Source organism: Periplaneta americana, chromosome 7 (assembly GCF_040183065.1).
Source record: "Periplaneta americana isolate PAMFEO1 chromosome 7, P.americana_PAMFEO1_priV1, whole genome shotgun sequence".
Lineage (NCBI taxonomy): Eukaryota > Metazoa > Arthropoda > Insecta > Blattodea > Blattidae > Periplaneta > Periplaneta americana.
This window is the reverse complement of record NC_091123.1, coordinates 100,475,111-100,500,713: the sequence shown is the minus strand read 5'-3', so window position 1 is coordinate 100,500,713 and position 25,603 is coordinate 100,475,111.

Below are 25,603 nucleotides of genomic sequence, written 5' to 3'. Positions count from 1 at the left end.
CATCATCAGATCATTAAATAGACCTACAGGTACTGTACATTTATGATCCAAACAAAGAGTGAATATATATACTGTATATATATATATATATATATATATATATATATATATATATATATATATGAAGTGGAACAAGATACATAATGAAAAACAAGGGTACATACAAAATCACTAGTTAAAAGGGTGTTAAAATAGGTTGAAAATTAACATAAAATCTATGTATAAGGGGATAAAATTTACTTATTAAAAATGATTAATCATTGCAATCAATGTGAGAGAGAAATTATAAGTAGAGCAAAGGTATAATTCAGCAGCGTCTTGAGACGTATAGTCTTAAAATACCAAATGCAATATGATTGAAAATTACGTAACAAGAGTAACATGAAGGTTGCATTTACAAAAATATCAGTTTTGGTTTGCTGGCACAGGTTGAAATTAAACGAACGGAAGTGGATTATACAGATTCATGCGTTTAAAAGAGGACCCAACGTTCGCAACTTATAAAGTCTTAGAGTCTGAAATAAATACGTTAAAAATGTTAGGTGGGGAAGGTTAATGTTGAAAACTGCATATTTGATAATTTAGAAACCAAATAAAGCGAAATGGGATTGTTAAGAGAACCATGAAGATAGAAATATTGTACTTACGGGACTGATGCGGAAGATGGATATATCCGGAACTATCGAAGGACCAGCAACAAATGTTAGCGACCGTTACTTTTATAAAGTGTCTAGATAACATCAAATTAAAAGTAGGGGAAGAGGGAAGTGTATTGGTATGTTGAAGGTTACGTGTGTGGGGAGATTTCAGATTATAAAGTGGACTAAGTACATTGGGAATTTGCTCGTTCAAGAGAGATATTCCTTTATTAAATGCCTGAGAAATACATGGACATCATTTTACTTTTACTTCAATTTTTAATGCACCTGAGTTTTTTAATGTACTTCACTCCCACACCTTCTACCAATGAAGTTCCAACTGTCATCCACACAGAACCAAGGCCGCATGTAGTAAACAGTACTGAGTGAGTATAGTACGTTCCAGATATATCTTCGCGTTTTCCAGTGACGAAAGAGCTTTCAATATTGAATCATATTTTCGCACAAGTACTGCCGTCTGTTTGCCTACGTCGCATCCAGATTTCCCCCACTCACTTCTGCTCGCCCCATTGTAAAGGCTAGTGGCTGGGCTGTCTTAGCTCTTTTCTGAAAACATTAATTTATGTTAGAAATTGGACGTCTGCGTAATATTATACAACTGTTTAAAATAACTTAAATAAAAGGGCCTCGTTAAGTAATTAACAGCCACGTGATTTCACCCCTTTCTGCGATCCTGCAACATAACCACTTGGACGGACAGTAGATAGTATGTCTGACTCATTTTATCTGTGCGCGTAGGGCAGAAATGAAAATTGAATTTACAGGACGTTAGGTACAATATAAACTGCATCTTGACCTGAAATATTTTATCAAATTAAATTAAGAAAATGTTTAAACCCTTTTATAGAGTAGGTACAGAATTATTTTAACATGAGTTACTAGTACGAACGACGAAACTAGTAACTGGAATTAGATGCAATAGTCTTTAGTGCGATAATATGCACAAAAGAATTGAAGCCTGTATCGAAATGAACAGCCTCCATTTTCAAAAATGTGTTTGAATACCCATATTATGATTTTTTTTTTCCATTTAACTTCATTCTCTGTATTGTACGCTAATGTGCTCTAGACAGAATAATATACACTACATAATGGATACGTTCGCACGGACAACTCAGTTCGTGAGTTAATACACTTATTGTTACTACTGTACTGTATTTTGATTAAACAAATACCTAATGAAAATTATCAAACTCAAAATTGCGATATTTCCCAGTTTACGTAAATAGATGAACTACTTTTCTTTCCTCCTATACCTAGTAAAGTGATTTGTTTGTATTTAACGCCAGTATCATCGAATTCCAGTCGCCTAAGGAAGTAGCAAACGGTGTTTCCGGTTTTCAACCGTTAATCCAAAGGTATACCCAGGATAATAATAAAAATGTTAGTAAAAGTAAAATGATGTCCCTGTATAAAATTCTTCGGCGATGTGTATACATGGGTTGTCATTCATGAAGTAAATGGGCTGTAAGGCTTCGTTTATGTTAGTTAATTTATGACCGTGTTCTATTAAATGTGTTGCAAATTTTGATTTTCATCTATTGTAGGTACTTAAAGTCAGAAACATGTTCATTGTATTGGGTTCTGTAGTTTCTACGGGTTTGCTCAATGTATCTAATGGGCCAATTATTGCATTGTAACATATAAACGCCTCCATTCTGAAATTTATATCTATTATGAAGTATATTCTTTAATTTATTATTGGTGCGGAAGGAAATATTTATATTATTTTTTTAAATTGTTTGTGTTGTTAGGTATTTGTCCAAAATACGTCCATGTTTTCTTATAATTAGGTGTTATCGGTTCAAGGGAAGTATATGCTAATGGTTTATGAATAACTTGTTTTTACATTTTTTGAGCAAATGATCTATTATATGTTTGTGGAAACCATCATCCTGGGCTAAGAACTCTTTGTTATAATTGTATTTACTTAACCTGTCAATGAGAAAACTGAATTTACTAATTTAATGATAGAGTAAGTATAGATTGGTTAGTGGAAGTAGGTTTACGAAATATATCAAAGTTAAATCGGACATTTTTATGAACATTTTAAGGTCTAAGAAGTCTATTTAGCGGTTAACAAATTGAAAGAATTAGTAATAGTGTCAGTGTTATTATTTTTATCTCCATAAATAAGCAGAGTATCATCAACGTATCGAAGATAGTTGGAAATATTGTGCCTTTTAACGAAATTTTGTTTGTTTCGTTTTTATAGGTCTTGTAGAAAGATTTCGGCTAATAACCCCGAAAGGAGATCCCCCATGGCTAAACCTTGGGGTTGTTAAAACAATCTATTATTAAATGATAAGTAATTTTGATTTAATGAAATGTTCAGTAAATGAATTGCTTGATTTATCAAATTCGGATTAACTGGGTGTCAGTAAGTTTTGTTCGTATTATGTTCAAAGATACATCATTGGGAATATCAAGTGAAAGCATTTTGGTTTTCCTGAAGGTTTTAATTTTCTTAGCAATTTTACTAAATGTTACTTACTTACAAATGGCTTTTAAGGAACCCGAAGGTTCATTGCCGCCCTCACATAAGCCCGCCAGCTGTCCCTATCCTGTGCAAGATTAATCCAGTCTCTATCATCATACCCCACCTCCCTCAAATCCATTTTAATATTATCCTCCCATCTACGTCTCGGCCTCCCTAAAAGTCTTTTTCCCTCCGGTCTCCCAACTAACACTCTATATGCATTTCTGGATTCGCCCATACGTGCTACATGCCCTGCCCATCTCAAACGTCTGGATTTAATGTTCCTAATTATGTCAGGTGAAGAATACAATGCGTGCAGTTCTGTGTTGTGTAACTTTCTCCATTCTCCTGTAACTTCATCCCGCTTAGCCCCAAATATTTTCCTAAGCACCTTATTCTCAAACACCCTTAACCTATGTTCCTCTCTCAGAGTGAGAGTCCAAGTTTCACAACCATACAGAAGAACCGGTAAAATAACTGTTTTATAAATTCTAACTTTCAGATTTTTGGACAGCAGACTGGATGATAAGAGCTTCTCAATCGAATAATAACACGCATTTCCCATATTTATTCTGCGTTTAATTTCCTCCCGAGTGTCATTTATATTTGCTACTGTTGCTCCAAGATATTTGAATTTTTCCACCTCTTCGAAGGATAAATCTCCAATTTTTATATTTCCATTTCGTACAATATTCTGGTCACGAGACATAATCATATACTTTGTCTTTTCGGGATTTACTTCCAAACCGATCGCTATACTTGCTTCAAGTAAAATTTCCGTGTTTTCCCTAATCGTTTCTGTATTTTCTCCTAACATATTCACGTCATCCGCATAGACAAGAAGCTGATGTAACCCGTTCAATTCCAAACCCTGCCTGTTATCCTGAACTTTCCTAATGGCATATTCTAGCGCGAAGTTAAAAAGTAAAGGTGATAGTGCATCTCCCTGCTTTAGCCCGCAGTGAATTGGAAAAGCATCAGATAGAAACTGACCTATATGGACTCTGCTGTATATTTCACTGAGACACATTTTAATTAATCGAACTAGTTTCTTGGGAATACCAAATTCAATAAGAATATCATATAATACTTCCCTCTTAACCGAGTCATATGCCTTTTTGAAATATATGAATAACTGATGTACTGTACCCTTATACTCCCATTTTTTCTCCATTATCTGTCGAATACAAAAAATCTGATCAATAGTCGATCTATTACGCCGAAAACCGCACTGATGATCCCCAATAATTTCATTTACGTACGGAGTTAATCTTCTCAAAAGAATATTGGACAAAATTTTGTACGACGTCAACAAAAGTGATATTCCTCGTAAGTTACCACAGTTGGTTTTGTCCCCCTTTTTAAAAATAGGTACAATTAAGGACTCCTTCCATTGTTCTGGTACAATTTCCTTTTCCCAAATAGCAAGTACAAGTTTATAAATTTCGCTATATAATGCACTTCCACCCTCTTGCATGAATTCTGCTGGAATTTGATCGATACCTGGAGACTTGTGCTTTTTCAGATTTTCTATCGCAATTTCGACTTCTGAAAGTGTGGGTTCGGGTATAAATGGCTCAGCAGTTTGTATTTCAATTTCGTCCCGATCATTTCTATTTGGCCTATGTACATTTAGTAGTTGCGCAAAATAGTTTTTCCATCTGTTTAGGATTGATGGATAGTCTGCAAGCAAGTCACCATTCTCATCCTTGATCACGTTTACCCTTGGCTGATATCCGTTCTTAAATCCCTTTATACCCTTATGTAAATCTCGAATGTTTTTATTCTTACAATTTGTTTCTACCTCATTCAGTTTTTCCTTCAAGTAACCTCTCTTTTTATTCCTAAGTGTACGACTTGCTTCCAGTCTTTCATTGAAATAATTATCTCTCTTCTCCTCAACTGGATCCTGTAAGAATTTCAATTTTGCCTGTTTCTTTCTTTCTACTACCATGCAACAATCTTCATCAAACCACGGTTTCTTCTTCTTAGTTTCATAATAACCTATATTCTGCTCAGCTGCAATTTTGATACTATCTCTGATATTTTCCCACACGCTATTAACATCTAATACTTTCTCAACTTCGCCGGAACTTTCTAAAGTGGCAAACTTATTCGAAATTTCGACCTGATAATTTTGCTTAGCTTCCTCGTCCTTTAATTTCAAAATATTGAATTTAGTAATATTAACTTGTTGCTCTACTCGCTTGGCTACTGATAATCTTTCTCTTAATTCTCCAATCACCAAATAATGGTCAGAATTACAGTCTGCATCCCTGAAAGTTCGAATATCTACTATACTAGTATGTCTCCGTTTATCTATCAAGATGTGATCTATTTGGTTGTGTGTCAATCCATCTGGAGAAGGCCAAGTATATTTATGTATATCCTTATGGGGGAATGTTGTACTTTTGACAATTAAATTTTTCGATGTGGCAAAGTTGACTAATCTAACTCCATTGTCACTACTAATTGCGTGTAGGCTCTCTTTTCCAATAGTTGGTCTAAAAATATCCTCCCGTCCTACTTATCATTGAAATCCCCCAATAAAATTTTCATGTGATATCTAGGGAACTGATCAAAAGTATGTTCCAATTCCTCATAGAAGCTATTCTTTATATGGTCGTCTTTCTCTTCTGTAGGGGCGTGAGCATTTATAACTATGATGTCGCACCATCTACCCTTAAGTAGTAAATATGATAACCTGTCACTGATAAATTCGACCTTTTTTACAGCTGATTTTATCCTTTTATGAACAAAGAATCCTGTTCCTAATTGGTGATTATTGTTCCCTTCCCCATAAAACAACAAGTAATCGCCTATTTGTGTTATGCCGTTCCCATCTAACCTAACCTCTTGTACTCCCACGAAGTCAATAATTATATATTATAAATTTTCAGTCAAATACACTTTTCAATTTGTGAGGTCAGATAATCTGTTACATCACAATATTTAACATAAAATCACTAATATTTTCGACTTTAAAAAGTCATCTTCAGGTGCATGAGATGCAAACAATATTTAAAAAATAGGTGATAAGTTGATCTAGCAATTAATAATTAATAACATAGTAAGTAATGCACGTACTGGCATTTACAATTATATAAATTTCGTGCCTCTTGAGGTAAACTGTACATGGTAAAGCTGAACACTGATGCTAGATTCTCGTATGTATATAAGACAAGCAGAAGGCACAGCATGATATTAACCTTATACAATTAAAGGCTAAGTATTCTCGTTAGATCGTATCATTAAAATTAAATTTGTACAGATTGATATTAACTATGTTAAAATGTTAAATATAATGTGTAAATTTAAAAGAGATGGAGAAGCTGTGATGCAAATGCTGTTGCTGGGAGAGCACGCAGTCTAATTCGTCGTGGTGAATGCCATAGTTGTCTGAAAATATTTTAGTTAATAGGTTATTATTAATTTGGAAAGGTTGTGAGAGCTGATATCAGCGTTTCTTAAAGGTTTATTATATTTGTACTTACATAGTTGTTCAGTTGTTTGCATCCAGACAAGGGGGCGTGTTTCACCCGACGTTACATGTTTTAGACTGAGTGATGATGTATGGACGGATAACTGAGAGGGAATGCCAGGAGTGACTATTCGATAACATGTTATTTTATTAAGTGATATAGGGGATTACGTAAATTTGTTATTTGCTCATTTAATAATGGGTTATTAGGGTCTTGATTTTTTACAATAAAAAACTCTTCTGCAGTGTTGATAAGGTGTGAATTATTTATTACTTTTAAAATTTGTAAGGTGTTTTGTATACTATTAATTTCGTGGCCTGAATCAATAAGATGAGTAGCAAATTTAGATCTATTCCTGTTATTATGGAAATCTGATTTATGTTCTTTAAATCTAATGTGGAAGTTTCGTTTGGTTTGTCCTATGTATTTTCTATTGCAATTTTTACATTGTAATTGATAAAAACCACTTTGTGAGAATTTATTCGTTTTGCGTAATTTGTTGGGAATGATGCTATTTATTTTGTTGTTAGTTCTGAAAGTGATATGTATATCTTCTTTTTTTTTAAAATGAAGTTAAATGATTATTAATTTTTCCAAAATATGTCATTGGGTATCTAATTATATCTCTTTTTGGGTTTGTGGGTTGTAATGTGGTGAAAGTTTTATTTTTATTTCCTAGTTTCTTGATTCTATTTCGGATATAGTTTTCAATTGTGTTTCTGTTGAAGCCATTGTTTGTGGCGAGTTGTATTATGTATTTTCTTTCTTTTGTATAAGCTGTTTGACTTAAAGGGGTATTTATTAAGCGGTCAATGAGATACCTAAATTTACATAATTTTTGTGAATATGGGTGGTTAGAAGTTTTATGTATAGTATAATCAACTGAAGTAACTTTTCGGTAAATATTGTAGGTGAGTTTGGATTTATTTACTTTAATAGTTAAATCAAGAAAATTGATTGTTCTTTGTACTTCTTCCTCGTAAGTAAATTTTAGGCTAGGATGTAATTTATTGAATGAAGTAACTATAGAATCAGAAGATGATGTGCCATTGTGTATGATTAGGGTGTCATCTATATATCGGGAATAATTTTTTATGTTATGCTGATTTTGTATGTTGGGGATGTTTTTATTTTCTAAATTTTGTAGAAATATTTCTGCCATAAGGCCGGATAAAGGGTCACCCATGGCTAAACCTTTAACCTCTTTATATATTTTCTCATTGAAGGTGAAATAATTTTGTTGTAAGGAGGTATGTAACAGGTTTTCTAGTTGTTTTACTAAAATGGGGTCAAGTTTGAGCTCTAATAGTTTTGTGGTAATAATGTGAATATTTTTTTCAACTGCGATGTTGGTATAAAGATTTTCAATATCAAGGGAAAGTAGTTTATCTTGTTTATTGATTTTTAATTTTCTTAAACGTTGTATTAGTTGTTGTGTATTTAACAAAGTATATTTATTATCAATAGGTAAAGTCTTTTTTAAGAGGTGTAAAAGGAATTTATTAATTTTGTGGTTCGGAGCGTGCATACTATTGACTATTGGTCTCATAGACCGAATTGGCTTATGAGTTTTTGGTAGAGTTTTTAAGATAGGAACACTGGGATTTTGATCAATATATTTATAAGATTTTGATGTTCATATTATGCCAGCAGCTGACTTTATAGCCTGTTTTATTTGTTTTCGGTACTGCTCAGTTGGATCAACCTTCAATTCCGTGATTTGATTTTTGGTAATGAATTCTAAAGTTTTGTTTACGTATTCTTCTTTTTTCATTAATAGAGTTTGACTTATCGGCTTTAACATGTATTATGTATTTAGTTTCTTTCCCAATTTTAAATTTTTTTGTGTTCACATTTGGCTTTTCGTAACGACTTATCTGTTTTTTTATCATTTATATATTGTGTAATAATTTTAGCAGTTTTGTATCTAAGGTGTTCTTTGTTTTCATTAGAACTATTCTGTATAATGTTTTCAGTTTCTATAGCTAAATCTTCAATAATTTTCTCTTTGTTGCTAAAGACAAAACTGTGTTTATAGCCTTTATTTAGGATATCAATGTCATCTGAAGTTAAAGTTAAATTACTAAGATTAATTACTCTGTTGTTTGCTTTTTCTTTTTCTTGTGAAGTGGTTTTCTGCGGTTTGACCGGTGAGGGAATTCAATTTCCTGTACAGAGTTTCATATTTATGAGACATCAATTGTTCAACTTTATCGTGCCATATTTGTTGTATAGTGTTGCAATAGATGCCTGTCAGCTCCTGGCATAATATCAACATCAAAATCGTATAAATATATTGATCAAAATCCCAGTGTTCCTGTCTTAAAAACTCTACCAAAAACTCACAAGCCAATTCTGTCTATGAGACCAATAGTCAATAGTATGCACGCTCCGAACCACAAAATTAATAAATTCCTTTTACATCTCTTAAAAAAGACTTTACCTATTGATAATAAATATACTTTGTTAAATACACAACAACTAATACAACGTTTAAGAAAATTAAAAATCAATAAACAAGATAAACTACTTTCCCTTGATATTGAAAATCTTTATACCAACATCGCAGTTGAAAAAAATATTCACATTATTACCACAAAACTATTAGAGCTCAAACTTGACCCCATTTTAGTAAAACAACTAGAAAACCTGTTACATACCTCCTTACAACAAAATTATTTCACCTTCAATGAGAAAATATATAAAGAGGTTAAAGGTTTAGCCATGGGTGACCCTTTATCCGGCCTTATGGCAGAAATATTTCTACAAAATTTAGAAAATAAAAACATCCCCAACATACAAAATCAGCATAACATAAAAAATTATTCCCGATATATAGATGACACCCTAATCATACACAATGGCACATCATCTTCTGATTCTATAGTTACTTCATTCAATAAATTACATCCTAGCCTAAAATTTACTTACGAGGAAGAAGTACAAAGAACAATCAATTTTCTTGATTTAACTATTAAAGTAAATAAATCCAAACTCACCTACAATATTTACCGAAAAGTTACTTCAGTTGATTATACTATACATAAAACTTCTAACCACCCATATTCACAAAAATTATGTAAATTTAGGTATCTCATTGACCGCTTAATAAATACCCCTTTAAGTCAAACAGCTTATACAAAAGAAAGAAAATACATAATACTACTAGGTTCAAAAAGTTCCCGGAATTTTACTACCATTTTTCGTATTAATATATAACAAGGGATATTATACATTTGTTTTGTTGGTAACATTCATGATGTCATTTCCTTAAAGTTTGCTGATAATGGCAATTATTGGTTTTGAGTTGTAGGCAATTGTTTATCATAGTGTTTTGTTTGTTCGTCGCATTTGGTAATTATGTCCACAGAGCAAAGTACAAACATCAAGTTCTGTGTTTTGCTGGGGACATGATCAGTATGGCTGATGAAGATGGTGATTTCTTAAACAAAATGAAACTGGTGCTACTTGTACGACCCAGTCCCTAAACGACAGTCATCTGAGTGGAAATCGAAAACATCTCCTCGGAAGCAAAAATTTCCTAGGGACACTTCCAAAGGCAAAGTTATTTTAAATGTTATGTTTTATTTAACGACGCTCGCAACTGCAGAGGTTATATCAGCATCGCCGGATGTGCCGGAATTTTGTCCCACAGGAGTTCTTTCACATGCCAGTAAATCTACTGACATGAGCCTGTCGCATTTAAGCACACTTAAAGCAAAGTTATGTTGGAAGTTTTCTTCGACTCTCAGGGTCTCATCCACCATGAGTTCATTCCAGAAGGTCGTACTGTAACGAAAGAATTGTACGTAGAAACTCTCCGTCGCCTCTGGGACGCAGTGAGAAGGAAACGTCCAGAAAAGTGGGTAGAAAAAAACTGGTTCCTTATGCATGTGACAATGCACCTGCTCATCGCGCAATTATTGTAAAGAATTTTCTTGCCAGGCACAACATAACTGCTTTGGATCACCCACCATACTCTCCTGATCTCTCACCACCTGATTACTTTCTGTTTCCCCGTCTGAAAAGTCATCTGAAAGGACGGAGATTCAATGCTGAAGAGGTTATCGCAAACGCGACGAGAGCACTAAGACTGGTTTCACAAAATGGCTTCCAGGCCTGCTTCCAGGAACTCTACACGCGTTGGCAAAAGTGTGTTGTTGCGGAAGGCAACTATTTTGAAGGGAATGCTGTAGAATAGTGTTTAAGGTACGTTGTTTCTATGATGCTAGCAAATTCCGGGAACTTTTTGAACCTAGTATGTACAACTCGCCACAAACAATGGCTTCAACAGAAACACAATTGAAAACTATATCCGAAATAGAATCAAGAAACTAGGAAATAAAAATAAAACTTTCACCACATTACAACCCACAAACCCAAAAAGAGATATAATTAGATACCCAATGACATATTTTGGAAAAATTAATAATCATTTAACTTCATTTTAAAAAAAAAGAAGATATACATATCACTTTCAGAACTAACAACAAAATAAATAGCATCATTCCCAACAAATTACGCAAAACGAATAAATTCTCACAAAGTGGTTTTTATCAATTACAATGTAAAAATTGCAATAGAAAATACATAGGACAAACCAAACGAAACTTCCACATTAGATTTAAAGAACATAAATCAGATTTCCATAATAACAGGAATAGATCTAAATTTGCTACTCATCTTATTGATTCAGGCCACGAAATTAATAGTATACAAAACACCTTACAAATTTTAAAAGTAATAAATAATTCACACCTTATCAACACTGCAGAAGAGTTTTTTATTGTAAAAAATCAAGACCCTAATAACCCATTATTAAATGAGCAAATAACAAATTTACGTAATCCCCTATATCACTTAATAAAATAACATGTTATCGAATAGTCACTCCTAGCATTCCCTCTCAGTTATCTGTCCATACATCATCACTCAGTCTAAAACATGTAACGTCGGGTGAAACACGCCCCCTTGTCTGGATGCAAACAACTGAACAACTATGTAAGTACAAATATAATAAACCTTTAAGAAACGCTGATATCAGCTCTCACAACCTTTTCAAAATTAATAATAACCTATTAACTAAAATATTTTCAGACAACTATGGCATTCACCACGACGAATTAGACTGCGTGCTCTCCCACCAACAGCATTTGCATCACAGCTTCTCCATCTCTTTTAAATTTACACATTATATTTAACATTTTAACATAGTTAATATCAATCTGTACAAATTTAATTTTAATGATACGATCTAACGAGAATACTTAGCCTTTAATTGTATAAGGTTAATATCATGCTGTGCCTTCTGCTTGTCTTATATACATACGAGAATCTAGCATCAGTGTTCAGCTTTACCATGTACAGTTTACCTCAAGAGGCACGAAATTTATATAATTGTAAATGCCAGTACGTGCATTACTTACTATGTTATTAATTATTAATTGCTAGATCAACTTATCACCTATTTTTTAAATATTGTTTGCATCTCATGCACCTGAAGATGACTTTTTAAAGTCGAAAATATTAGTGATTTTATGTTAAATATTGTGATGTAACAGATTATCTGACCTCACAAATTGAAAAGTGTATTTGACTGAACATTTATTATATATAATTATTAATTGTATTCACACATTTCTGAACCAACATGTCTTTCAATTTAAATGTGCTGTGTTTTTGATGATAAAATCATTTTCTAAAGGGATGTGTTGTTTAAAAAAATTATGTAGAAATTTATTAATTTTACGATTAGGTGCATTATGACTCTTTACTATGAATCTGTTACTGAATGCTTATGAGTTATGGTAAGGCTTTGAGAATGGGAACCCTAAGATTAATTTATGTAAATTTATTGGAAATGTTAGAATGGATAAGATCAGGGAAGTTTTTTTATCGCAGTATTTATTTGTTTATGGAAAGAATCTGTGGGCTCAGATTAAGCTCAATTAATGATCTGATTATGGTTCAGTGGAACCGAAAACGTTCATCCTTTGTGAAAAAGCCGCATGTTTCTGTTTATCACATTTGTGAATTGATAAGTTTGACGATCTCATCATAAAATTTCGAGAATTTACACAGCTTGTCGGATCTAGCATGGTTTTCAAATATAATAGCATTAAAAGCAACAAAAAATCAACAGTAATTGCAAATTGAAGTTAAAAGGTTGCAAAATTTACCAAGCAAAGAGGAGTAACTGGGAAGGCGGACAGGTGATATTTTTGATAAGAAATAAGATATATGAAGTTAATATGGCAACATTAATTTGAAATAATTTTTATGACTCTGGTATTCCGTAAATAAAAAGTTCTTGTGTTAGCATGAACTTTGATTGTTTATGCATATTTTGAAAAATAATCCAATACTTCTCTTTAAATCGAAGTGCAGTGTTTTTCAAATTTTGAAAAATCTTACATTGTGCAGGTAATATGCCCATATGAATGCAATATGGCCAGAAGAAAGACAATTTATTATTTTGTAAAAAAAGAATTATTGGAGATTAATGAAGTTTGAATTGAAAATAATGGTTCTTGGTTTCCAAAAAAAGTATTACCACAAGTAATTTGTGACTAGATCTTTAAATCATTACAAAAAAAATAAGAAGTTAACAAACAAAAAAGTGAAAAAAAAAATATTTAGCCTATATATCCATGGATATATGTGTGAAAAAAATAAATTGTTTGTGAGTCCAACACTTTCCTCATGCATGTACGTACACAGCACAAATTGCACATAGTCGCATATCCATGTGACCATATTACCAGCATCTCATGAAAAATCAGCTATTTTTTAATTCAATAGGAATGCATTTTAAATAAGCATTGGATGTAGGTAACGAGCACTGAACAAGTTATAAAATTTTATATAGAAACTATGATTACCAATTGCTTGAAAGGAAATATAAGACAAACTTTCCAACAGCAATATTATAAACCCGGCTTAATCCGTTGTCACAAATCAATTGAAGAAGTCCTGTGGAAGCAGTTTTGCTATTATCCACTAATGTCGCTGATTATGTATACTTCATAACACGTGACTCGACATACTGCCACTTAGTTTTGGTTGTCATATCAAATACCTATAGAACAATAATGTGGCCATATTATCTGCATTGACCATAGCCTATTTGCATCACATGTCTTTTAAAACTTAAGGAAATTCTAACCATAGTTGACAAAGACACGTAAATATAAGGTATTAATTATTGTCTTTCTGATAACGGAGAAATGTTAAATATTTACTGTCCACCAAGTAACACACAAATGAATATTAAGAAGTAACCAGAAACATATAGAAATCTAATATAACAATTTAGCAGGATTAAATATAAAATATACAGCTAGGCCTACCATTAAATTATAAGACCATTAATAACCGGCAAGTAGAATGAAATGAAGCCATAGATAAGACCATTAACAGCCTATGAATATAGAATTAAATGTTATCATAGATAATAGTGATTAAACATTCATCAATGATAGGAAAATTCTGTTAATCTCATAGCTACCAGCGTTTCTATCTAGAACTTATATCCCAAATATAGTCTGACTGTAAATTATTGAACCGTACACAAAATGAATATAAACAAAAACAAGTGGACATAGAATATAAATTAAAAAAAAAGTCCCACAAGAAAATTGGGCAGGTGCCTAGCTTCACTATTCTCATATAATCATATTTACGTAGAAGTACGCGTGAGTGTGATCATTTGTCAACATTACTATGCTGCATATGTAGATGTAGAACTACAGGTGGGTGGTGCGGTAATCAGAGTAGAACAGGAAGAATACAAGAATACTGGAAGACAAGGAGAACAAGGGGATACAAGGAGAACATATCAAATATAAGGAGAATAAAGCAGAGACAAAGAGAATAAAGTAAAAACACGAAGAACAAGGATAACAAGGCGAATACATGAGAACAAGGAAATACAAGGGGAAGAAAAGGAAAATAAGAACAAAGGAAAACAAAGAGAACGAGAAAATACAAGAAAATAATGAAAAGACAAGAAGAAGAAGAAGTCGAAAAGAAGAAGGGAAGACAAAGAGAATAAGGGGAATAGAAGAAGATCTAGGAGAATACAAAAAAAAATGGAAACACAAGGAGTGTAACAGGGGAGACATGGAGAACAAGAAAAGAGTGTTGCATTGCTATATGAGGTAAATTCCCAAATTCTGTCGTATGTAGTGAGGAGAGACATATATTTTTAAGACAAAACGCTGTAAGTTCAAAGATTCTAAATAGGCCTAGAGTATATATTAATAAAATTACCATGAACATTGTTAAAAAGTATAGAAGACTCAGAATTTGATGAGATGTGGAAAAAAATTAGGGAAGTACACTAGCAATGGCTATAAAGAAGCAGTTCTTTACTCAAATTAATAGCAAACATCGACGAAGCAGCGAAAAAAAAAATCGTACGAAGATGGAACAAACTGACCGATAAGGAAGCTGTAAATTTAATCTGAGAAACATATCAGAATATCTGAAGCCTATCCAAATTCTAGAAACGAAGAACATATTAATCTGGAAAAAAAACAAGCTAAGTAACACAGAAGTGAAAACAGCTTGAGTGAAAAGCAATGAATATTTATTTCATAAATAAGAAGAATTGGAATATCCATTAACAAATACATTCCAGACTCAAATGCTTTTAATTGATTTTCAATAATACTTGGGCTGAAAGACGTAAATTACCAGAAGAATGAAAAATAGAGACTGTTGTCTCAATAATAAAACGGAGGGGAAAATCCTGAAGATCGAAAAGCTACTGCCCCGTATCATTAATGTACCCTTACATTACATGTAAAATTAAAACTAAAGATATCTTTATCTTTGGAATAGTGAAGAGTCTTTGTTGAAGCAATATGGATTTAGAAAAGAACACTTTAGATTTTCTGTCAGTCAATTTTATTCTATATATACCTACTCGTTTTTCCTGCATCTACCAATGGAAGACAATTTTTTCTTTAACGTATATGCGGTGTCGTTCTGACATCAAAATGCAGGATTCCAGGTTTGTATCCAACTAAAGTAAGTAAAAAGTTCTAAAGAAATGGGTTAAGAATAAACCGCGATGGAATTATGAAAGTCTTCGACACATACAGGCTGAGCCTATGTAATGTGTACATACATAGTTAGCCGTTTCTATTCATTTCTTTGTGATATTACCAAGTAATTTTAAGTTGTATTAACCCTCCTAGTAGCATTGGGGTCAATATGGCCCCAGTAGCACATTCGAAAGAAAAATCTCCGCTGTTTTTTAAGTTATAATTTTCAAAATTTCGGGGCTTTAGAGTCATAACGACGTATCTACAAAATTCATGTTTTGAGATAAATGCAAAAGAAGTTTTGCAACAACTGAAACACTATCAGTGTTACCGCCTATGTTATTGTGTGCGACATATGTGATAACTCGTTGTTATTAGAGTATGTTTACATCCGCTCAACAATTTTTTTGTGTTTAAGCTAAGTGTTACATAAGAAAAAAAAAGACTGTGTTGTAGATACGTTGTTTTGACTTTAAATAAATTGTTCTTTTTGCAAGTTACACTTGATTTTAATATTAATAACAATAGAAATAATGCACTGAATTATTTATATATTATTGTGTAATTACATCTAATTATTGTGAAACAAACAGTTTTATAAATCTTTCTTCTAATATTGATTAGCAAGGTGCTGGATAATATGCCAAAATGCTTAAAATACTAAGCTGATGGCAATATACCGTAATTCACCATAACAAAGTGCAATGACTTTTACACAAACCTGTATCACTGAAACAATAGTAAAAAATTGTTATACTGAAGAAGGAATAGTCCTCAGTAATAGTAATAATAATAATAATAATAATAATAATAATAATAATAATAATAATAATAAATCATAACAATAATAATAGTAATAATAATAATAATAATAATAATAATAATAATAATAATAATATTCGTAGCGCTACAGCACTTTAAAGGTCCAGACCGACCACCCAGCTGCTGGCCTCAAGTACAGATGCTTAAGCAGAGGTGGAATCTAACTAAAATAGAGGTATCGTATGATTAGCACGATTGTCCCAGTCGTTATAGCTAGCTTTCTTAACTGGAATTCTCTGCTTATCATAGCTCTCCAAGTGCATCACAATGCTGATTATCATCATCATTATCATCATCATAACCACCTTCATTAACTTTCGCTTCTTTCCCGTCTGTAACATTATTTATTAATTACTTACAGCATTGTGATGATACTGGTCAGGAATAATCCCCATCTTGCGTAGATCCGGAAGATCTTTAAGTTTTTGTTTCTCAATAGGAACTGGAGAAGAAAACAAAGGCTGAAGGGTGAAAGAATCTCGCATTCTTGTTTTAGTTCTGCGGATTAGTATTCTTTTAAACTCAAATTCTTGAGAAGTCCTGTTGCTGTATTTAAAATAAATGTGTTCTAAGTCTTCTTTCCTGTACTGAAACCAGGCCATCTTGAGCCAATTGGCATTATTTATATCACTGAAAACTTTTCTGTCCTTTCTCATGTGGCGCCTCAGTTCTGAAAAATTCGGTACATGCTGAATTTCAATTACATGGTATTTTTTGTTTGTCATTCGGACAATAGTGAATCATCCCGATGTGAAATAATTTTGTTCTTTTCTCTACTGAGACATGATCAGAGTCGTACTCTATTTGTGGCCTGACTCAACGGACATATCATTAATTAAAGGGATGTCAAGATGCCCAACAGCATGCAGAAACATAACAGATATATCTTATATTTCTGGTTTGTCCACCGCATGTTTTGGAAAAGGAATTCCATTCCTTACCATCTGCATTTTTTGTAGGGAATTAAAAAGACATGAAGCAACTTCTGCAGATCCACGTTTGGCAGTTCTTTCACTCCACATAGCATGCGACTTTTCTACAGAAGTTGTATTGTATACAGTTAAGTTGTACACAGCCAATCTTCGCCCATAAAATAATGCTTTAGCATTTGTTTTGGGACAGTAGCAGACAGTCTCCAGATCAAATTCAGCTAAATGGATTTTGCAGTTGCAGCTTCCGCCTCAATGTTGTCTTTTCTAGCCCTCGCTAAACATTTCTGTTCATTGTGAGCATCCTGATCTTGACAGTGAATTTCTTTGCCTGTGGCATTCATATGAGGAAATCTGTAGTATGTATCGCACAAATCATTTTAGGCAAATGGAATGCAAGTTAAATTCTGTGTTGTGAATATATTTCGATAAAATTATTCTTTTCAGTAGTTATGCCATCATTTCACATTTTTCAACGTACAGTTTGAACATTTTCCTACGATTTAACTAATGAGGCAAGTACTCTCTCTGAATATTTTCAGGCATAATATGATATTATTTTTGGAAAATCATTAATATGGAATGTAATTCCTTCCATTATAACATCTGACTTAGACAAGTTGGTTTGTGCTGACCTCTTTGATCTCTCGAAATTATATAATGTTCATTCCTTTTATACATACAGCATTTCATGTGTGAACGATTCAGGCAAATCGAGTGTTGCAGGAAACTATGCCTGACAAACTTGCCATTTTTCACCATCTACCTTAGGTTAAAATCTGATTATCTGTGTCATTTAAATTCCAAAATTCTTCATGAATTGGTGGCCGCTCAGCCCGAGTAAATTTGAAATTGCATTTCCTTATACATTTTGAGCAATCTTTCGGTTTAACTGACCATCCAGCAATTGATTTGCCTTTGGTAGATATTCTGAACTTTCAGATTATGGAATATGGCCATTATTTTCTGAATGTGCATAAAGGGATAATTTTGATTTGAAGTATGTACAGTTTCCCTGAAAAGGAATGAGACGATTGAATATTCCAAAGTCTCAGATGTAAAACACTGCGCATGATCAGAGACCAGAGCACTGATAAACAAGATAACGAATATTGAGTTACTTAGATTCAAGCTATTTGGTTTGTTACTAGCATCGTTCCGGAATTCACTTCAAAAACTGCAAAAAATATGATAATATTACGTAAATAAGAGATAATACATACGTAAATCGTGTAGTTAAATCGACAATGGATCTTCATGACTAGATCGACACTCCGCACAGAAAGTAAAGTTTTCGTGTCGTTGCAATAGCCCAGACGCTGAGATCTCTGCGTGTTGCGTAGAAGAGAGCGAGTTCGATTCTTAGTGTATGCCAATGATTTTTTTTTTCTAAATAACGTTGAAATAGAGTTTTACAAAGTCCTCAGATTAAGTGTTAATGATCACAGAAATTACAAAATTACAAGTTATTATATTATAAACGTTAATCTAATAAATGCATTTATACACACACATACAATGTATATATATATATATATTAAAAACTAACAATTAAAATGAAATTAAAAATATATTCCTAAGTCACACAGACAAACGATTACAAAGGTTTAGAGTCCTTAGGCCATGCCATTTGTTGAGTAATTATTACAATATTTTATTAGAAGCTTTCCCATATGTGTAATAAATGCGCTCGCACAAAACAATTTTTGTTAAAAGTATGGCTTTGGATTATTTCATTCTCACCCCTTCAGCTGATTTTAACTATTTTATCTACGTGTTTAATTTAATGTGCATTCAATTTAATTCATGTTATGATTGAATGTATAAGCACTGTTGCAGTTATTGATTAATTACATATATTAATACTAACTATTAAATGCATGTGTTAAGTAACTAATTGCAGTATCTTTTGCAAAATCTTGAATGTTCAAGTTGTCAATAATATTTCTGTACTATATACTATAAGACGTTAAAAGAATTTGCAATAGAGTTGAGATCCTCTACTTTATACTCACAAATTTTAATGAAAAAATATTTTCTTTCTTAGGATATCTACAAGTTTAACTTTAATAATATTCCGAATAGCTTTAATTTCATTATCTGGATTTTGTGCTTTTCTATTCAAATGTGTTTTATTTCCCTCTTTCATAAATTTTGATAAATTACACTGTACTTCTTGTAGTATTTGAGAATAAGAGGATAGTTACATTGCAGCTCATTACATATAGATTCTTCTTTTTAATACATGAGATTTGTAAGTCCCTGCATTATCTACATGTTCTTAATTTTGAATTTTTTCACAACATTGAGTGGAGAACATCCACTGAAATGATTCTGAAATGAAGTGAAAAATATAATACATTTTACTCTTAATATCAGTAGTACCAGTAACATATACGTTTTTCCAAGATTCATTTTGTAGACATAAATGTAAATAATCACTAGATACAGCATTTACGACCCTTTTTTAGTTTTTAAATTAATATTTTGAAATTGTTCAGTAACATTGGAAACAGGATTTTTTTATCATGTTCATACAAGCCATTGATTATAGGTGCTGCCGAATAGGAATTCAGTCTAATTCAGTGTACAAAACTTTTATCAATGGTTGTGCTACTTCAGCTTGTATGCTGGTGGGGAAATGAGTCTACGACTAAGATTTCCAGTTTCAAGGAGTGAATTTAATTTACTTTTGCAGAAAAGTTCCGAGAGATAATCTATGTCTATATCACTACAGAACACAAATTCCATATGAGATTTCTAAAGTCTTTTCTTTACAAATTCAATGTTGGCTATAAATATTAATAAATATTAAGAAATATGAATGATTGTAGTTATAAGTCTGATTTACATTATAAAAAGCAAGACGTTACATTCCTCGGGAAGATTCGAACTTTTCGATGTTTGGTTTTGTCGTCCAATACATAAGCACGGACCTATTCAATGCTTATGTTAATAACCTACAATTTAGCTGTAGCAATGTGGTGTCATAACTTGGGGTTTGTTTACTTAATGTAATTAGATTTAATTTGATTAGCTTCGCAACAATTGGACTTCCTGTTATATCCTGTTATTTAAATATTTAAGTTAGAGTTGATTTATTAACTCTTACTGTGCAAGATGACCCTTATTTCAATAATTCTATATCACGTTAAATAATCATTGTCTACACTAAAGTATTATCATCATCCCACATTTCTCATCTTAATGGCTAACCGACGTGACGTGAGACAGCGAGTTATAGCTCTAGTTGAGGCTGAATATGGGACTAGTTGTGCTGGCCGTTTGGTCGGTGTTTCTGGAAGTACAGCCGAGAGGTGGGTTCATCGTTACCATAATTCAGGGGAGGTCGAAAATCGCCCTATTCCTGGGCGTCCCCGGATTTCTTCATTGGAAGAGGATGTTCTCTTATTCGAGGAAGTTCGACAGGACCCCTTTCGGACTGCTAACGAAATAGGAGCAGCATCTAACTTTCCCGGTTCTTCACAGACTGTGATCAGCAGGTTGAGGAACCGCGGTATTAGGAGCCGGAGGGCTGCGCAAATGGAAATATTCGGGGAAGCACAAGCTGTCGACCGTCTTGCCTTCGTTACCAATCGAGTGGATTTCTATTGGAGAAATGTAATTTTCTCCGACGAAACAACCATCTCGAGTGATTACGAAAGTCCTGTCCGTGTCTATCGTGAGGATGATCTCCCACATGATCAACGCTAAGTGCACCGACGTGAAAGGTCGGTGCGCTTTAGCATACTGTCACAGTCTAGTATATACAGTCGCGAAGCTCAATACGTAGTAAATATGCAAACATTAGATTGTTGCTCACCACTAGGATCGCTAATATCGCCTCATTAAGGGCAATGCAAAATAGTATCGTCACAGTCTATTGTTTCTAGCACCCTCAAAACTCAAGCTTCGTGACTGTATATAGTAGACTGTGATATCGTGTTGGGGTGGATGTCTTATGATGGACCTGGCGTTATAGAACGCATCGATGGCCGGTTTAATACGGTAACTTACGAACACATTCTGGAAAGTATATTCCTTCCTTCCGCCCCTAGAACGTTTTCCCGAAGGAACATTGCTGTTCCAACAGGATAACCATCCCATGCACTATGCCGCAAGCATTCAAAGATGGTTTCAAAGTAGACCCGAGATCGGAATCATTAATTGGTCTCCGAAGTCACCTGATTTGAATGTCATCAAAAATTTATGGGCGGAATAGAAAAAGAGAACGATAGCCACCTATGCCCACCGACGCCCTCGAAATCGAGACGAATTGTGGGATCAAGTTGTTGAAACCTGGGAAGATCTTGCCGTGGATTAGAATTTATTCCACAATCTCGTGACATCCATGCCGGACCGACTTAGAGCTGTAATAGAAGCTGATGGCATGTGGACAAGATTTTAAGTTGACAGGTCTCTTTTTGTTTCTTGTGATTTTTACTTGAGGAAAAATGCTCTTAACTTTCAAGTAAGATTTATTTTTTTTAACGAAGTTCAGCCCACTTGTAAGACCCAGAAATTGGGCATAAATTATTCATATTTTTCGACAAATTAGATAGTCTAGGAACTCTAAAGAAATTAATTACACCTCAATAAAAAGAAGTTTCACCTGGGATCGAACATGAGACGTTTCGACTAAGCAGTGGAACCGACACGCTACTATATGAGCTACCGAGACAAGACAGTGACAACAGCAGTCTAGAATGTAGATCCCATAGTAGGCATTTGCCATTCGGTACAGAGGACCAATGATAGCTTTTGACCCTAGCTATGTTGTGAAATCGTGGCCTTAAATGGCTGTCTTCTTCGTGATTTTATTTCAGTCCTTGTCCTTGTTGTGGTCCCCGTAACAATTCTTGCTGTATTTCTCATGTTATGTATCGTTACGTCGATATCGAGTGAACCGCGCTGTAGAACTTTAACTTCCGACGAACAAGAGTCGTCTCATTCCTTTTCAGGGTAACTGTACGTAGTGACTAATTTTTAAGTAAAATGGTTTATAAGCAATTATAACGCACTTGACATGTGTTGATTTTATCAAAATTCTAAAATTGAATATCAACGACGTGTAATGAAACAACATTACAGGTATATAATCTTACCATTGCAGGCTTCAGTATTGATCCTTAATGTTGAAAAGGCATTGCGGAAGTTAACTGAATCTGAATTCTCTTCAGTAACACATTTTTCACTTTTCAGGAGATCAAGAATTTTTATTCCTCTAAAAAACACATCGATTGCTCAGCACAAGTTCATTGAAAGATATCTTTGCATGACTGAAAGTACCGATAATATGTATAAATGTTAAATGTTATGTTTTATTTAACGACGCTCGCAAATGCAGAGGTTATATCAGCGTCGCCGGATGTGCCAGAATTTTATCCCGCAGCAGTTCTTTTACATGCCAGTAAATCTACTGACATGAGCCTGTCGCATTTAAGCACACTTAAATGCCATCGACCTGGCCCGGTATCGAACCCGCAACCTTGGGCATAGAAGGCCAGCGCTATACCAGCTCGCCAACCAGGTCGACAATATGTATAATTGGAGTGCACTAGGGATAACAATAATTTTTAAAATCCTTTATTTCAAGGATTACGCCAACAGTTAGTGAATATAAGGATGCAGATAATCTGTATTATGATTTCGTATCTGAGAATAAGTGATACGCATTTAGAGACAAAACAACGGATCTACAGTACACATACGCTGTTCTGACATTCAAAACCATAGCGTAATATATGGAGCCAAATTAACGTATAAGGTGATACGTTGTTCTGACTTTAAATAATCACGTGCATTTGTAGATACGCAGCACACTATCTCCGTAACGGTTAAAGATAGAAGTTCCGCTGTTTTGTCATTAAATGGATTGGTTCCCCAAGTCAGTAATGATGTAGATATGTCAAAATGGCAAATTTTGTAGATACGCTGTTATGACTCTATATCCCCGATTTATGACTTTATCGTTTTGAGTCAACTGCATCCAATAATGTTTCATCAATTTTTATATTTTCAACACATTAAAACATATTCATTGTTTCTCCACTGAGTACCATTGGGGTCTATATTACCCCATTAAAAATTGGCTCTTTTCTTTGAATGTAACATAATGAAAGTAGAAATTCTGACCGTTACTTTGAATGTCTGTTAAACGGAACACGTGCAACAATGAAATAAAAATTTTCCGCTTATTTCTTACTCATTGTTAAGGTTTGTTGCCTCAGTTGTTATCAGTGTTTTGGCTCAGAGTGATGTAGAATTACATGATGAGTACAAGAAATTTGACTAGTTCAGAAATAGGCGTAATTCTGAATGAAGAAGATGAGGAAGAGGAATATAATGAGGAAGATGAAAATCTGATGACGATGGAGAGATTGATGCTATTATAACCGAAGACTGTCAATCGGCTGATACTTCTGATGATGATGATGATGATGATGATGATGATGATGATGATGATGATGATGATGATGATGATGATGATGATGATGATGATGATGATGATGATGATAGAGATTTAGAAACTACTATTCATGAAATTTCTAACATCTCCAATTTGAATGTTTTCAAGTATTGTGACAACCACGTGAGATTCGATCTCACGACCGGCAGAAGAAGGGCTAGGTCGGCCGTGATTCGGCGCAAGTTGCGCGCGCATCTGCTTCCTGGAGCATATGCTGTGGCGTAGAGAGGAGAGGAGAGGAGAGGAGAGGAGAGGAGAAATCCAGAGAATTCGAGAGTGCCATCTCTGGACATCAGTGGAAATTTCTAGCATCGTACATTCTCGTAGCTATGGCTTGGTTATAAGTTACGACACGCGAGTGAACTTGAGCAGTGTTGTTGTAGTCGTTGGACAGCAAGCCAGTCTTGTGTAGCAGTGAAGCCAGCTTCGAGACCGGAGTTCGACATGAGTGTGTCCGCAGCTGTGTGAGCATCTGAAGCCCTGAGTTCGAGTGCAGTGGACCGCAGTTGGAGGACCTGAGTTCGAAGTTCAGTGGACTGTCTCTGAAGGTCTGGGGTTCGAGATACTGTGAACTCGAGTGACCGAGCTAGAAGAACTAGCCAAGGCAAACGAACTGTAAACTGAGAACTGACAGTTTTGATTTATAAATAGTGCGTTGTGAACGTTAGTTAAAATTAGCAGTACATTGTTGTTCTCAATAATCCAAGTAAATTGTCATTGTCGTCTGTGGAGTGCAATAACGAATACTGTGTTACTGTGTGGAGTGGAAATCCCATTGTTGACGGGAGTATTTGAACTAAATTATAGAAAGTGACTATTGTTGTTTTAAATAAAGTTACATTCTTGTTTTGTGTAATAAAGTTACAGTATATTTCACCTACCAATTATTTATTACAACAAAGAACAGCAACAATAATAATAATAATAGATGTTCAGCGCCGTAGCGTCGTGGTCTAAGGGATCCTGCCTAGGACTAACGTTATGGAATGCGCGCTGATTCGAGTCCTCATGGGGGAAGAAATTTTCTCATGAAATTTCGTCCACTGTATGGGACCAGTGCCCACCCAGCACCGTGATGCACTTGAAGAGCTATGATAGGTATCGAAAATCCGGTATCGCAAACCAGCTACAACGGCTGGGGGATGATCGTGCTAATCAAACGATACCTCTGGTTAGATGATCGTCCACCTCTTCTTTGGCATTTGAACGTGAGGTCAGCAGCCTGCTGATAATAGATAATCACTAATCACTAAGTAAATATCTGAAATAGTAATACTGTTGTTTTTAGGTCCAGAAATGGAAACTAAATATACAATAAAGTCCTGTTAGATTTCATTCAGGGCCAACGTGGCGTAGTATGAGGAATGTAAACAATGTGCAGCCAGATTTTGAATTATTTATGAAGCCCAGCATTTTTCAGAATATTTTGAAGTGGACCAACAAAGAAAGTAACATTAATTTCGGTAACAAATGGATAGATCTTGATAGAGAAGAATTTGAGTGCTTTCTTGGCCTGCTTATACTTGCAGGAGTGTATAAAGGTCCCAATGAGGAGATAGTGAATTTATGGAACACAGAGCATAACTGACCTATTTTCAATAGCTCTATGGCTAGGAACCTTTTTACGGAAATATCACGCTGTCCTCGGTTCGATGACGCTCAACAGCGACGATAGAATCGTAGCCCTGATAAATTGGCTCCTACAAGGAACGT